A 12,209-nucleotide genomic window follows, 5' to 3' on the forward strand; every position below is an offset into this window, starting at 1 on the left:
TTTAGGCCTCCATCACTCAGTTTGAGGTTTTGGTGGACACGGACACGCTAAAGCCGCTTTTTCATATGAATATAAGTGGGCTGACGTGCAGCAGCAGGGTCAGCTGAGTATTTTCTTGTATAATCATGATGAACCAACCAACACTGGACAGCTTCTTGAATGTACGGTGGCCCTGAAGTGCAAAACACACCAGCAAAACACAAGAGAGGACAACAAAGCAGAAAACCAAAGCAGTTGGTCTCCCCCGAGTGGAACGTGGCCTCAGCTGCAGATGTTTGCTCCACTGTGAGTCATTTACATGTTGAATGAAGTTTAAAAGTACCTCATACCCCATTCATCTTTACTAACAAAGTGTGTGTGTGTGTGGACGCATCACACACACCTCTCTGCTGTTTGTTTGGACGACGCAGTGTGATTTAACACTCTGCTCGCCTGTGACTCATCCTGAAGCTCCCTGAGGACAGCAGGAAGTAAACGAGTCGTCGCTGGTCGTCTTCACGTTCTGGTTTTGTTTCCAAAGCCTGATGTGTCATTAATATTTTTAACTCAAGGGGAGACGCTTATGAATGTTTTTTTCTTACTCTAATTAACTTGCACAACAAGTCTTCTCTCAGGCTGCAGGAAAGAAAGCCAAAACGCACGTTTATTTTATCTTACCTCAGATTTCATTTGTGTGAATGAGTGTACATTTCATTAAAAAGGTTTCATTTGCATTTTTAAACACGAAATCACAGAAAACTCTAAACATGAAAATGAACTGTCTGACCCAACTTTGACAAAGTTTATTGTATTTGGCTCCTGAAGTGTTTAAAGGAACAGTTCACCCAAAAATGAACATTCAGTCATGATCTCCCCAGCCCTCCTGCTGATGGAATCTTTGCGCTGGAGAAGCTGCAGACGTGTTTTAACACAGAACGAAAAACAAGTCAGCAGCTTCTTGGTGGGCTTCACAAGCCTGTCGGCTCGTCGGATGGTTGAACAGAACTTCACTTCCAGGTTGAATGAACACAGAAAAGTAAAAGCTGCACGGCCGACGGCGCACAGACCTCGTTGTTTCTGCTCCGATTCTCTGCTGCTAATTTACCAGGAAGTTAAACTGTGGCACATCGTGAGTCATCAGTGATGACGTGTCGTTTTAGCTCGCCAACAATGCGTCACCCTGCCAGTCCGCCTCTCGGGTTCAGACTTCATTCACATTTAAAACATATACGCATATTTTAGCATCAAAATACCAAACCTGCCTGAAAACGTTACCCATGTGACCTGATGAAGGTTTCTGATGATGATACTGCACATAAAAACCCCTCGCTCACCTGTGTGTGCCTCCAGGTGTGTGTCTGTTTGAACATGGACACACACGGACACACACGCTCATGCCACTGATGCCACCTTGAGGTCAGGAGGTCGAAGCAGAAATGGACTGAAATGTCTCGGGGACACGAACTCGTGTTGGTCTTCCATCATCCAGAGCTTCTTTTCCTCTCTCCTGCCTGTTTAAAAGAGCTCACCTCCAAAAAGAAACGCATGAATTCTTCCTTTACATCTAACACGTGGAATAACAATAAAGTGAAGTTCACTCTGATGTCCAATAAACCAATAAAAGCTAAAACTAATGATGCTGTAAATGTTGTCTTTGCAGACTCGTGCCGACTGACAGGCGGATGTCGAGTCTGTAGGTGTGATGTTTGGATCCACCAGCAGGTGGCAGCGACTGTCCAGAGCCTGAACTGCAGTGTGGAGGACCGAACCAGACAGCGTCAGCAGGTCGGTGTCCACCATGATGGGATCCGATCACTCTGAACCGTTCGCTCCGTCACTTTACATACAGGAAGTTTAAATGTTTGAACGCTCATTAAAGGGTGAACGGCTGATCGCTCTGTGCTCAGTGTGGTTGGATGACGGAACAACATTTTCAAGCAAAAACCACAATAACCTAAAGAGTTTTATTATGAATTTTATTGGTTTGTTAACTTTACTTTCTTTTATTTTACAGACGAACAGACGGCCGAGCAGCTGAACTGTGAGGGAAGACAAACACCAGGCGTCTCCTTTAAGCCAGGCTCAGGTATACCTGCTCAGGTGTGACTGAACTGAAGCACTGACACGAGAGTCTCAGTCTCCTCCACCGTCACTGTTTTTCTCTTTCTCTGTTCCTGACTAAACTGGTTTAAGTGGGTTGGAGATTTACAGATCACAGGTGTGTCAGTGGGATTCACAGAAGCTGCTCAGCATCTTTTAAGAATCGGACGTCATCACACTGTCAGAAAAGATCTCAAGACTAAGTTCAAGTACAAATCTGAGGACAGTTTAGTTCCTGGTTTCCGATGAACCAAACACCTGAGGTTTTCCCTGCAGCTCACTGAGACTCTTTGTGATGTCAGGTTCGCCGTATCTGTGTACAAACCCGCAACACGACTCCACCGCCACGCTTCTTAGGCTTCTGTTGTCGTCTCCGTTGGTTCCAAATCCTTCAGCTTGTCAGTAAATCTCTGATCTCTTTATGAAGGTGGTGTCAGAGCAAACTGAACTGCAGGGAAAACACAAACTCTTGCTCAGTTGATGCTAAAAGTCCCTTCACGTCTTTCTTCAGCGAGATGCTCAGAGAGCTTCAGAGACACAAGCTGGCCTTCTCGTTACGTCTCCTTGAGGGAATTTCTTCATCCACTCGGACAACCAGGATAAAATGATGAAGTGAAGACAGTTTGTGTTTCAAAGGTCAAAGGTCAGCTTCACTGTGACATCCTGATGTTTCCTATCCGCCATTCACAGCAGAACTCAGGACCTGAAGGACAGACTGGGACCAGATTGCACATGTGGTCACAGACTGACCTGCTGACTGTAGAGATCTTCTGTCTGTGGAACGTGTGTGTGAGGCCTCCATGTTTTACAGTCTGCAGCTTCTCTGCAGCAGCAGCGGCGGCCATATTTGAGGCTTTGTAGTCCACTGCAGGCTCACTGACTTGATGATGCGGAGCTTCAGGTGATGAGGCTCTCTGTCAGTCACTACAGGTGTGACATGAGTGTGGACAGACAGGAAGCTGAAACCTGACTGCCGCATGGAGTCGTACTACTGCGAGGTGGTGATTTTTTATCTTTTGCCAAGTTGGTTTTCACAGGATCGAGACTGAACCTTCAGACTCAGTTCTTCCAGGTTTTTGACTACACAAATTGACATGGAGCACCTGAACGCACCATCTGTTTTGTTTCCGTGAGGACGCTTTGATCAAAGTCCAACAGCGGCCCAAACCAGCTCGCCAGCCTATTCCCGTCTCTGGCTCTCAGAGCGTTGTTCTGGTGCTGCTGAAGAGATCTGCTGTTGCCTGACAAACAGGAAGCCGATTGGTTTGAATCCCCCTCGTTCCCCTGCAGCCAGCAGGATTTGGCTCTGATGTGTGAATATTTATAGAGACGATCCCACACAGCAGCTTCAGCTCTGCGTGACATAATCAGCTTCACTGTACGGACTCGTACGTATCACTATCACACACCATCACCCCCTCCTGTCCCTCCCCACTCCTCCCCCCTGCTCCCCCCCTCGGCAGAGGAGATACCGGTGCTTTTAGAGACTCTCCTGGTTGCTTAGCAACTAGTCCTCAGGACTGCCAAAAGAGATGGCAGACCATCTCTGTTATGAGCGTAATATGATATGCTGGTAGTGTGTGTGTGTGTGTGTGGTTTTCTGATGGTATGTCTCATCTGGACAGTGTCTCACAGTGTCTCATGGTGGACACTTTTGAGATGAGGACATCACACATAAAGAGACAGCAACACACGTATTTAAAGCAAGTCCAGTATCTCCGTATATAAACATGGAGGACCTAAGAGCTCCTCAAAAGCGAAGGCAAAACACCTGCGTCGCCTCCTGGTGGCTGGCTGCAGCACTGCTCATAAGCCCCTCCCCCTCCATGTTAGCAAGTAGGACCTGAACTAAAAACTCAAAGTACACATCAAAACTTTGTACTTGAGTACATGTACCTGGTTACATTCCACCAGCGGTCCAGAGACGATAAACACTCATAATAATAACGACGATACGAACAGAAGAGATAAACCAGCTGAATGAAAACTGTTGGACAGCAAATATCCTGCTGAAGCTCAGCTGTGAACCTCCTGGCTTTGATTAAAGTCAGTATGAAGGTGTGTCGACCTACAGAGACCATAGGTGGATCACTTCCTGTAATCACACTGTCAGTCATACTATGTGTGTGCGAGCGTGTGTGTGTGTGTGAGTGTGTGAGTGTGTGGTGTGTGTGAGTTTGTGAGTGAGTGTGAGTGTGTGTGCGAGCGTGTGTGAGTGAGAGTGTGTGTGCGAGCGTGTGTGTGTGTGAGTGTGAGTGTATGTGAGTGAGAGTGTGTGTGAACAGAAGGCAATAAACAAAATATAAATGGACAAATGGTGAAGAAGGTTAAAGATTTAAACAAATTAAAAGCTTCCACGTGCTTCCTGTCAGCTGCACTAAAGGTTTTATTGTCTTTCAGCGTTTTGGTTTTCTGAAACGCGACCTCAGTGTTGTGGTTCAGTCTCAGAGTCCTCAGCTGTAATGGAGACAGATGATGAACTTTAAACAGTACAAACAAGCTACACTATATAGACAAAAGTACTGGGACACCTGACCATTACACCAGCAGGGACTTTAATGACATCACTTTCTAAATACAGAAATACAAAAGATTTCCGTTGATCCTGAACACATAGCGTTGACGATAGCGATTATAACAATGTTTCCAGCCTTCCTGCAACACATTGCTGTTTCAAGCTGTTGTGGTTCTGCTCCATCACGCAGCAGAGACGCTTCACAGTCTTCATGCCACATTTTTCCAGAACATCACATTAACTGTGAAGCCGAGACGCTGGAGACTTCATGAAAACACGATTAAAGCCGAGCAGAGCGAAGAACAAAAGAAAAGATTAAAAAGAGACAAAGTGCAGCAGATATGTTGGCCCGCTGCAGGTTATCTCACATTACTGAATCTCATTTGGTGCTCATTTACATATGATGGTGAGAATCATAAAGCTGTCCCTGAACACACCGCCGTCACATGAAGGAGCGGGAAGATTTACTGGGAAAAGACCAAATGTAATCATGCAGTAACTGGTGCTGTACGCTGCTGTTTAACTTGTTGGCCAGTCTGGACAGGCGATTAAAACCATCAATCTGCTTCTGGAAATCAATGAGGCCAATATGCAGCTTGTCTCTGAGATTAACATCACTGCTGCCAGTGAAGCTCGTATGATGGAGACGGTTCGCAATGTGATTCCCTCCTGAGGAATCGTCCAGGATCACAGCGTCTCATGGTTTCAGTGCTTTGAGTCTTTGTATGTTTTTGGAAAACTGCAACTTGACTGGAGGCAAACAACCACGAGGATGTGATTCAGCACCTTCATCACCCGGACATAAACCAAATGTCATTTCACAAATAAATCAGTCAAAGTGGATCTGAGGTGAAAGTGAGAGCCAGAGCAGACAGCGTTGGTGAGATCTGGTTCGTCTACCTTACTGAACGCACAACGACATCATTTCAGTATACAGACAGTTTCATATTAAAAGCATGTAAAGTCAACAGTAAAAAACCTTTTGAGTCGTTTGCTGTTTTTCCAGCCTTCCCGGTTTGTGTGTTTTGACAGGAAGCTGCGCTGAAATCTGATAATTCCATGCACTCGTATACCCAGTGGAGCTGCAGGAAGACTCTGTGAAGCCACAGTGATGAGAGGAAGTGAAGAATAATGAGGCTCAGAGGGAGCAAAACGCCAACATCATGTGACTCCTCACCTGTTAACACCACTTAGGACATAATTACATTAAAACACACACACACACACACAGCCATAAAGCATGGCTCAGTTCCAGTCTGCAGCACCAGTATGGACGAGCGAATGCTGGTCCATACAGCAGACCTCAGTACCTTTTCACAGCCACCTGCTGACTCGTTCTGATGCAGCTGAAGATTTAAAACTTTAGAATAATAACCAACATTTGGTTTGTCAGCAACAAGCTAATCCTGCTGGCATTTTTCACTCAGAAACATGAAGTCCCATCAGACTGAAACACTTCACAGCGTTTCCATTTGGATGCCAGGAAGGCTTTACGAGACTCAAAAAACAATAACAGCACACTTTAGGACACTTTTAATCTGCCGTCTCTGCATGACGGGGACATGAAGTGTCTTTGCTAATGCCTTCATAATTATTTTTCCTCAGCTCAGAAAGAAACACACTGATGTCTGAGATACAAATGTAGATTAAACTAAGAGCCTGAGCTTAGTTTGGTCGATTACATTTATTAATGACATAACTGAATACGTCCGCCTCCACCATGAGAAAACATGTAGCTGCTGGCTCCATCTGTAGACACAGTACAACAAAACTGAGCCAACAACCTGTTAACACGCACCACTGACTCGACGTAACGATGGACAACATGAGCGCTCCCTCAAACTGAAGCCCAAACACCTCGATGCCCCCTGGTGGCTGGCTGCAGTACAGCTCCTAAGCCCCTCCCCCTCCACGTTAGCAGATGGGACGTGAGTCAAGCTAAAAACTCAAGGTACACGTCAGATAAATTTTTCCCAAAGATGGTTTCTGTCATGTTAGGCAGTTCTTATCACGCTGATGTTTGTTCAAGTGTTCATTTTTCTGATCAGTTTGGTTTGAATTAGTTATTTAAAGCTATGAAAAGGGGCTGAAACATCATGATTGACAGCTGAGTGCTTCACCTGTTTGGCTCAGACGGGATGTCCACTTTTGACTTTGCGTCTTCTTTGCCTTACTGCGGTGCTGTGATGAGCTCGCTGCTGCCCCCTGAGGCTGGCTGGTGTAGTGCGTTTGAAACTTAAAAACGAGGCGAACCACACAGACTCAGAAACAAACTTGAGCTAGCAGCACTAAGAGGCAGCTGAGCCTCTGACGTGCTGAGACCACTGAGTGCTTCTGTCTGATTTACTTATTCCCAACACTAACATGTTGATGTGCTCTGCTGCAGAAATTCCCAACAAGATGAGGACTCCCTGCACCTGAGGGTTTGGACAATTGTTTTCTGCTTTGTTGTCTAAGTTTTGGCACATCTAAAATCAAGATATCTTCAGGGTGTAAAGTGTGATAAAAGCAAGCGTGTGGGTGATGAGAACGAATCAAGAGCGAGCCGAGAACACCATGAATAACTGATGATATCACACAGAGTTGAAGTCCTGGGATGCTGCTGATGGTGAACACCAGCTCGGACAGAAAAGTTCTTGCTGAGGGTGGAGGAAGTGCAGATGGACGAAGCGTTCAGAGAAGTCGGTGCTGTCGTACGGTGACTCAGACGTGAGCTCAATCAGAAACAAACCGAAACTGAGAAACGACATGGCTGCCACCTGATCGCACATTCTGCTCTGTTTCACCCACCACATTTAAGACCTCCTCCCTCGCCCACCTCCACACCCCCACCTGTAGGTACGCCGTCCCTCATCAGACTGTCTCCCATCTGCACCCCTCGTCCCTCTGCAGTCTGAACCCTGCTGGATGAGTTTCCTGTCCTGATGTTCCCGCCTGGTGGACTGAGTGCAAACCTGAACGTTCACGTATGTTTTGTTGAACCTGAAATGTTTAGTATGACAATTTCTTCTTCCTTTTCTTCTTCATATTTTCATCATGTGACCTTTGTTGACTTAAGTCATGTGACCTATGGTTGCACTTTATTTTAGGGTCACGTAGAAACCACAAAGTCAACTTAAAATACATCAGTGGTGACTTTTTGTTCCACCAACTCCAATCTCCTCCATCTGTTTGACTTCTTCATTTCCTCAAATACTGTCTTGTGTAATTTGCATTATTTTGACTATTTAGTTATTGAGGTCCTGTCTGTGTTGCAAAGGGTTAACACAGTGGAGGTTCCGGTGGACGGAGGCTGAGAGGACCAACAGGTTTCAATGCAAATGAAATTAAAACCTGAATGGTTATTGTCTCATTTCGTATGGGCCATTCGGGTTAATAACACCTCATCTGCATAATACATGAGCGATTCATCAGCAGCACTCACCTCCCAGGCAAAGCACGAGGAGGCCGGGAGGGCAGGTAACAGTTTTAACTCGTTGTCCTCCAAAACTGACAGCTTTGTGAGCTTTTTGCTTGGCCAGAAAAGTAGTTTCAGAGACGGAAAAGCTGCTGAGATTTCACCAGGATTTGAACTGAATTAAACGTTGGCCCGTCAGAGGACAAAACGCTCACAGCACAACACGTTAGCAAAGAAGACATGAAAGTGTGCAGTTTAAATGTTTGCTGGAGAGACGAGACAGTCACAACAATGACAAAAAACTATAAATGTGATTGGTCACGAGCAGCTTCAAAGGAAAAGTTTGCCGTATTGTTGAAACTGTAACTGAAGGTCAATTTGAAAGTAATGCTGGAAAAGTGCCGTTAATCAGAGATAATAACTCAATAAACCTTCATTGTCTGCGGAGGGCAAAACTGGAGCAGCTTAAAGACGTGAGACAAACAGGCGGCAGGCTAACAGGACAAACAGCAGCAGGTCTGCTGTCAGTGTTGTGACTGAGTGCACAGAAATGACAGCAAACAAGCTGTCCTTAAACCCACCAGCAGCTGGGTCGCCATTAGCATTTTTACTGCACATGTTGAAGCATGGCGTTATGAAAGGTTAATGTTTTTATGCTCACTTGAGGTGATTTCTTCCTTTCCATGAACCTCACAAAGATGACCACTGCGGTTGTCGCTGACCAATCAGTGTGTCTGTGCTCCCGAGCAGGAAATGTCCCTGAACGGGTGTGAACGCAGCTTAAAGTCACACACTTCATATGTCAGCGCTGTTTGGTTCAGTGTGAAATGTGACAGCATTACTGGACTGCACATGTGCGCTGTATTCCCGCCGCTGCTGTTAGCTTCTGTCTTTCCTGCAGAGAACTCAAACGTGTGGTGAAATGAAGACGAATGCTCACGTGGAGGAGAAGCGCTGGAGGCAAATATGTCACATGGTTGTGAAAATGGCCACTCAGAGGAAGCTGTTAAAGTGATAAATCAGAGTGGGGGGGGGGTCCTCTCAGTGTTCAGGTCTTAGCTGTGCTGATGCTGTTAACAGCAGCTCGCGGCTTCATGTTCTTACAGACAGACAACATGTTCTGCTCCGCAAGACGGAACGTCGCAGTCGGGACCCCAACAACTAAAAAACATGCCATTACTGCCACTGCCAGAAGGGGGAGACAAAAGTTCTGTGCCACAAGTTCAAAATGCTCCAGTATAAATCTGTGGAAAGAGTTTACTGTGATATTTCAGCGCTGCAGATACTGACCAGCCCTGCAGGGTTTCCAGCTTCGCTGCATCATTTTTATGTAAAAACAGTCAATAACTTCTATGAAATTCATTTGAATCTTTGTTTCAGTTTGAGGTTAATCTCCTACAACACATATGTCAAGCTGGTCCACAGGAGGGCCGGTGTGGCTGCAGGTTTTTGTGCCAAATGAGTCAAGTCTGGTGTGCTGCTACTTGGTTGGAAAGAAAACCTGCAGCCACACCGGCCCTCCTGTGGACCAGCTTGACATGCCTGTCCTACAAAGATGCTACGTGTCAAACAGAAGGTGCTGGAGCACTTTTTTCAGTTCAAATGAAGGGAATTGAAAACCATTTCAGTGTCGTGCACTAATGTAACATTCAGAGAATTAATATGGGAAACACAAAAGCTAATTTCATCTTAATTTGTTAATTTGACTGTCTGTCCCACACACCCACTCACTTGGATCATATCATCCTGAATGTGATCAGTTTTACTGCAGATGTCTCCCACCCACTCGCAGCAAACGTACCAAAGTTGCGTGTTATTAAAGAAAAAACAAAGTGTTCACTTCTTTCAACCGCGACTCAGTGATTTGTTCATCCCAACACAACGACTGGTTCAGTTTGGTCAGAAAAAGAAGAGAAAAGAAAAGAAAAGAGTTCCATGAACCAACAGAGCAGCAGCGGTGGCGGCGGCGGCGGCGGTGGTGGTGGTGGAGGAGGTGGTGTTTTTTGCCTCTCCTCTGCAGGGTTTTCTATCATGTTGCTCTCCAGATGAGAGGTGGAGAGAGAGCTGATGCATGGATGAAAAATGAAAAAACTCATCTCAGGGTTTCCTTGTCCATTTGGCATGCATGGATGGGCAGAGAGAGAACAGAGTGTGTGGGTGGAGGAGATGCAGAGAGGAGAAGAAGAAGAAGAAGAAGAAGAGGAGGAGGAGGAGGATTTTTTTTTAACGAGGGGTTCTTTCACCCCAGGGACACATATCTGTCTGACCACAGGAGAGAAGAAGAAGAGGAGGAACAAAAGGTCGAGGATGAGGAATGAAGAAGAAAAAAATAAGGGGGGAAACAAGGGATGGAGGGCCAGATCATCTACACCCTTTCCTGGAAGGGAGGAGTAAAAACTGCAGCTTTGCATGGACTTCTGTGTGTGATTGCACATGTGTGTTGGATGCACAGCACACATGTATCATTAGGCATCATTAACCACAAATTATACAGAGAGACAGAGAGAGACAGATGCTGCTGTTGGCACATTATTTCACTCCCCCCTGCAATCTGCAGCCTGGAGAGAGAGAGGGGGAGGGGGGGAGGGGGGAGAGTTAATCTAATACATGTGTAGGGTGATTAAAGGAAGAGCTTCATCGCTGTTGACATTTCAGATGAATGTGAGGCTCAGCGAAAGGATATTAAACACAGAAATCACATGAAAAGAAGGCAGAGGACAGGAAGACAAAGGGTTAAAAGTCCAAATCTATCAGAGGGAGATCTCTCTCTCTCTCTCCCTCTCTCTCTCTCTCTCTCTCTCTCTCTCCCTCTCTCTCTCTCTCTCCCCTCCTCCTCCCTCCACCACTCGGCTGCTCGCCGCCTCTCTCTCCACCTGTTAGTGCGGACCCCTCGTGCACTCACATCCACCTGTTTGTGTAGGAATCTGCTCCACTCACACAATCAAAGGTAAGACTGTTTTTCGTCCTCGTCATGTCACTCGTCACTGCTCACTTTGTAACTCGCACTTCACTCCAATTTGATTGTATTTTTTATTCCATTTTGTGCTTGAGACAAATGAGAGAACGTCCACCATCGCAAGCTGTATTTAATAGTTACATTTCAGATTTCTGAAACAAGTAAGAAATACAGCAATGTTACGTTTTGTTAGGTGGGTCCACAACTTATTGGTCAAAAACTGCAACAACAAAGAACAGTTAATGCAGATTTTGTGGGGACTGTACTTTAAAGAAATATACCTCTGAATGCTTTTTGCAGACAATTTAAAAAGTGATATTATTATATTCAAACATCATCCAAATTAAATAGAAACTGAGGTGTCTGTGGAACGAGATGCAGCAGATGAAACAATCAGTCGAATCTTTAAAATTCACTCGTCCTCGATCACTTCCATACTTCCACATTCACATGCTGTTCATCACTGTGTCAGTTTCCAACAGTACTGACACAAACACTCTGAAAACAGCCTTTCTGCATAATGATTACTTTCACTTTTTATTTTAATCCAGCAAAAAATATCTAATTAAAATCATGTGTCTCCAAAATGTCTCCAAACCTCTTGACAACGTGAGAAGATCTGCCTGGTTTCAGCGTTGCTCTCCACCCAGCAGTCCTTCAGTTTGCACCCAAACATAAAAAATTGGCAGATTGTGCTTTCAATTAAAAGTAATCTTTTTAAGATTTCCAAAATACTTATATACTTTCCATAATACAGAAATCAAACATTAAATTCATTCAATCAAACATTAAATTAAATTCTTTTTCTTGATAACTTTTGTTTAATCCACAGCCCAAAGGATTACAGCTCATCCAAACTGTTCCCAGGTTTCAATGTGTCATTTCGGCTTCGCTTTGGTTGATGTGGGATGTCAGCAGTCGTGGAAGAAAAATCCTTTCAGTTCAAGTTAAAGCGCTAATACCATGCTGTAGAAATGCTTCACGCCCATGGAGGTGTACAGTGTGACATCACCAGTGGGTGTGGTCACAGGTGAGGTCTGAACGTTTAAAAGATTTACAGCCTGGTTTTAAGTCTCAGTCTCAAATCATTTAAAACAAACATTTCACACGCTAACCCAACGTATTAGCTCAAGCTCCTGTCCGAGTCTCCACAGCAGAGACATGCTTAATACACAGGAGGACATCATAAGATTAACTGTGTCAAGTTATTCTTCCGTTAGCAACAAAACCAACACGGTGGCTAGCTAGTGCGGGAAGATTTT

At 45.1% G+C, this 12,209-nt stretch overlaps 1 protein-coding gene across 1 annotated transcript in view; it reads left to right on the forward strand.

The window, feature by feature from the left end:
* Window positions 1-12,209, forward strand: part of doc2a (double C2-like domains, alpha) — a 50,882-nt gene that overhangs the window by 8,114 nt on the left and 30,559 nt on the right. The window contains exons 4-5 of the mRNA XM_046414184.1: window positions 1,640-1,764; window positions 1,994-2,065. The gene's annotated coding sequence lies outside the window, so the exon portion shown is untranslated. The remainder of the gene's footprint in view (window positions 1-1,639; window positions 1,765-1,993; window positions 2,066-12,209) is intronic.

Source organism: Scatophagus argus, chromosome 16 (assembly GCF_020382885.2).
Source record: "Scatophagus argus isolate fScaArg1 chromosome 16, fScaArg1.pri, whole genome shotgun sequence".
NCBI classification, from domain to species: Eukaryota; Metazoa; Chordata; class Actinopteri; family Scatophagidae; genus Scatophagus; species Scatophagus argus.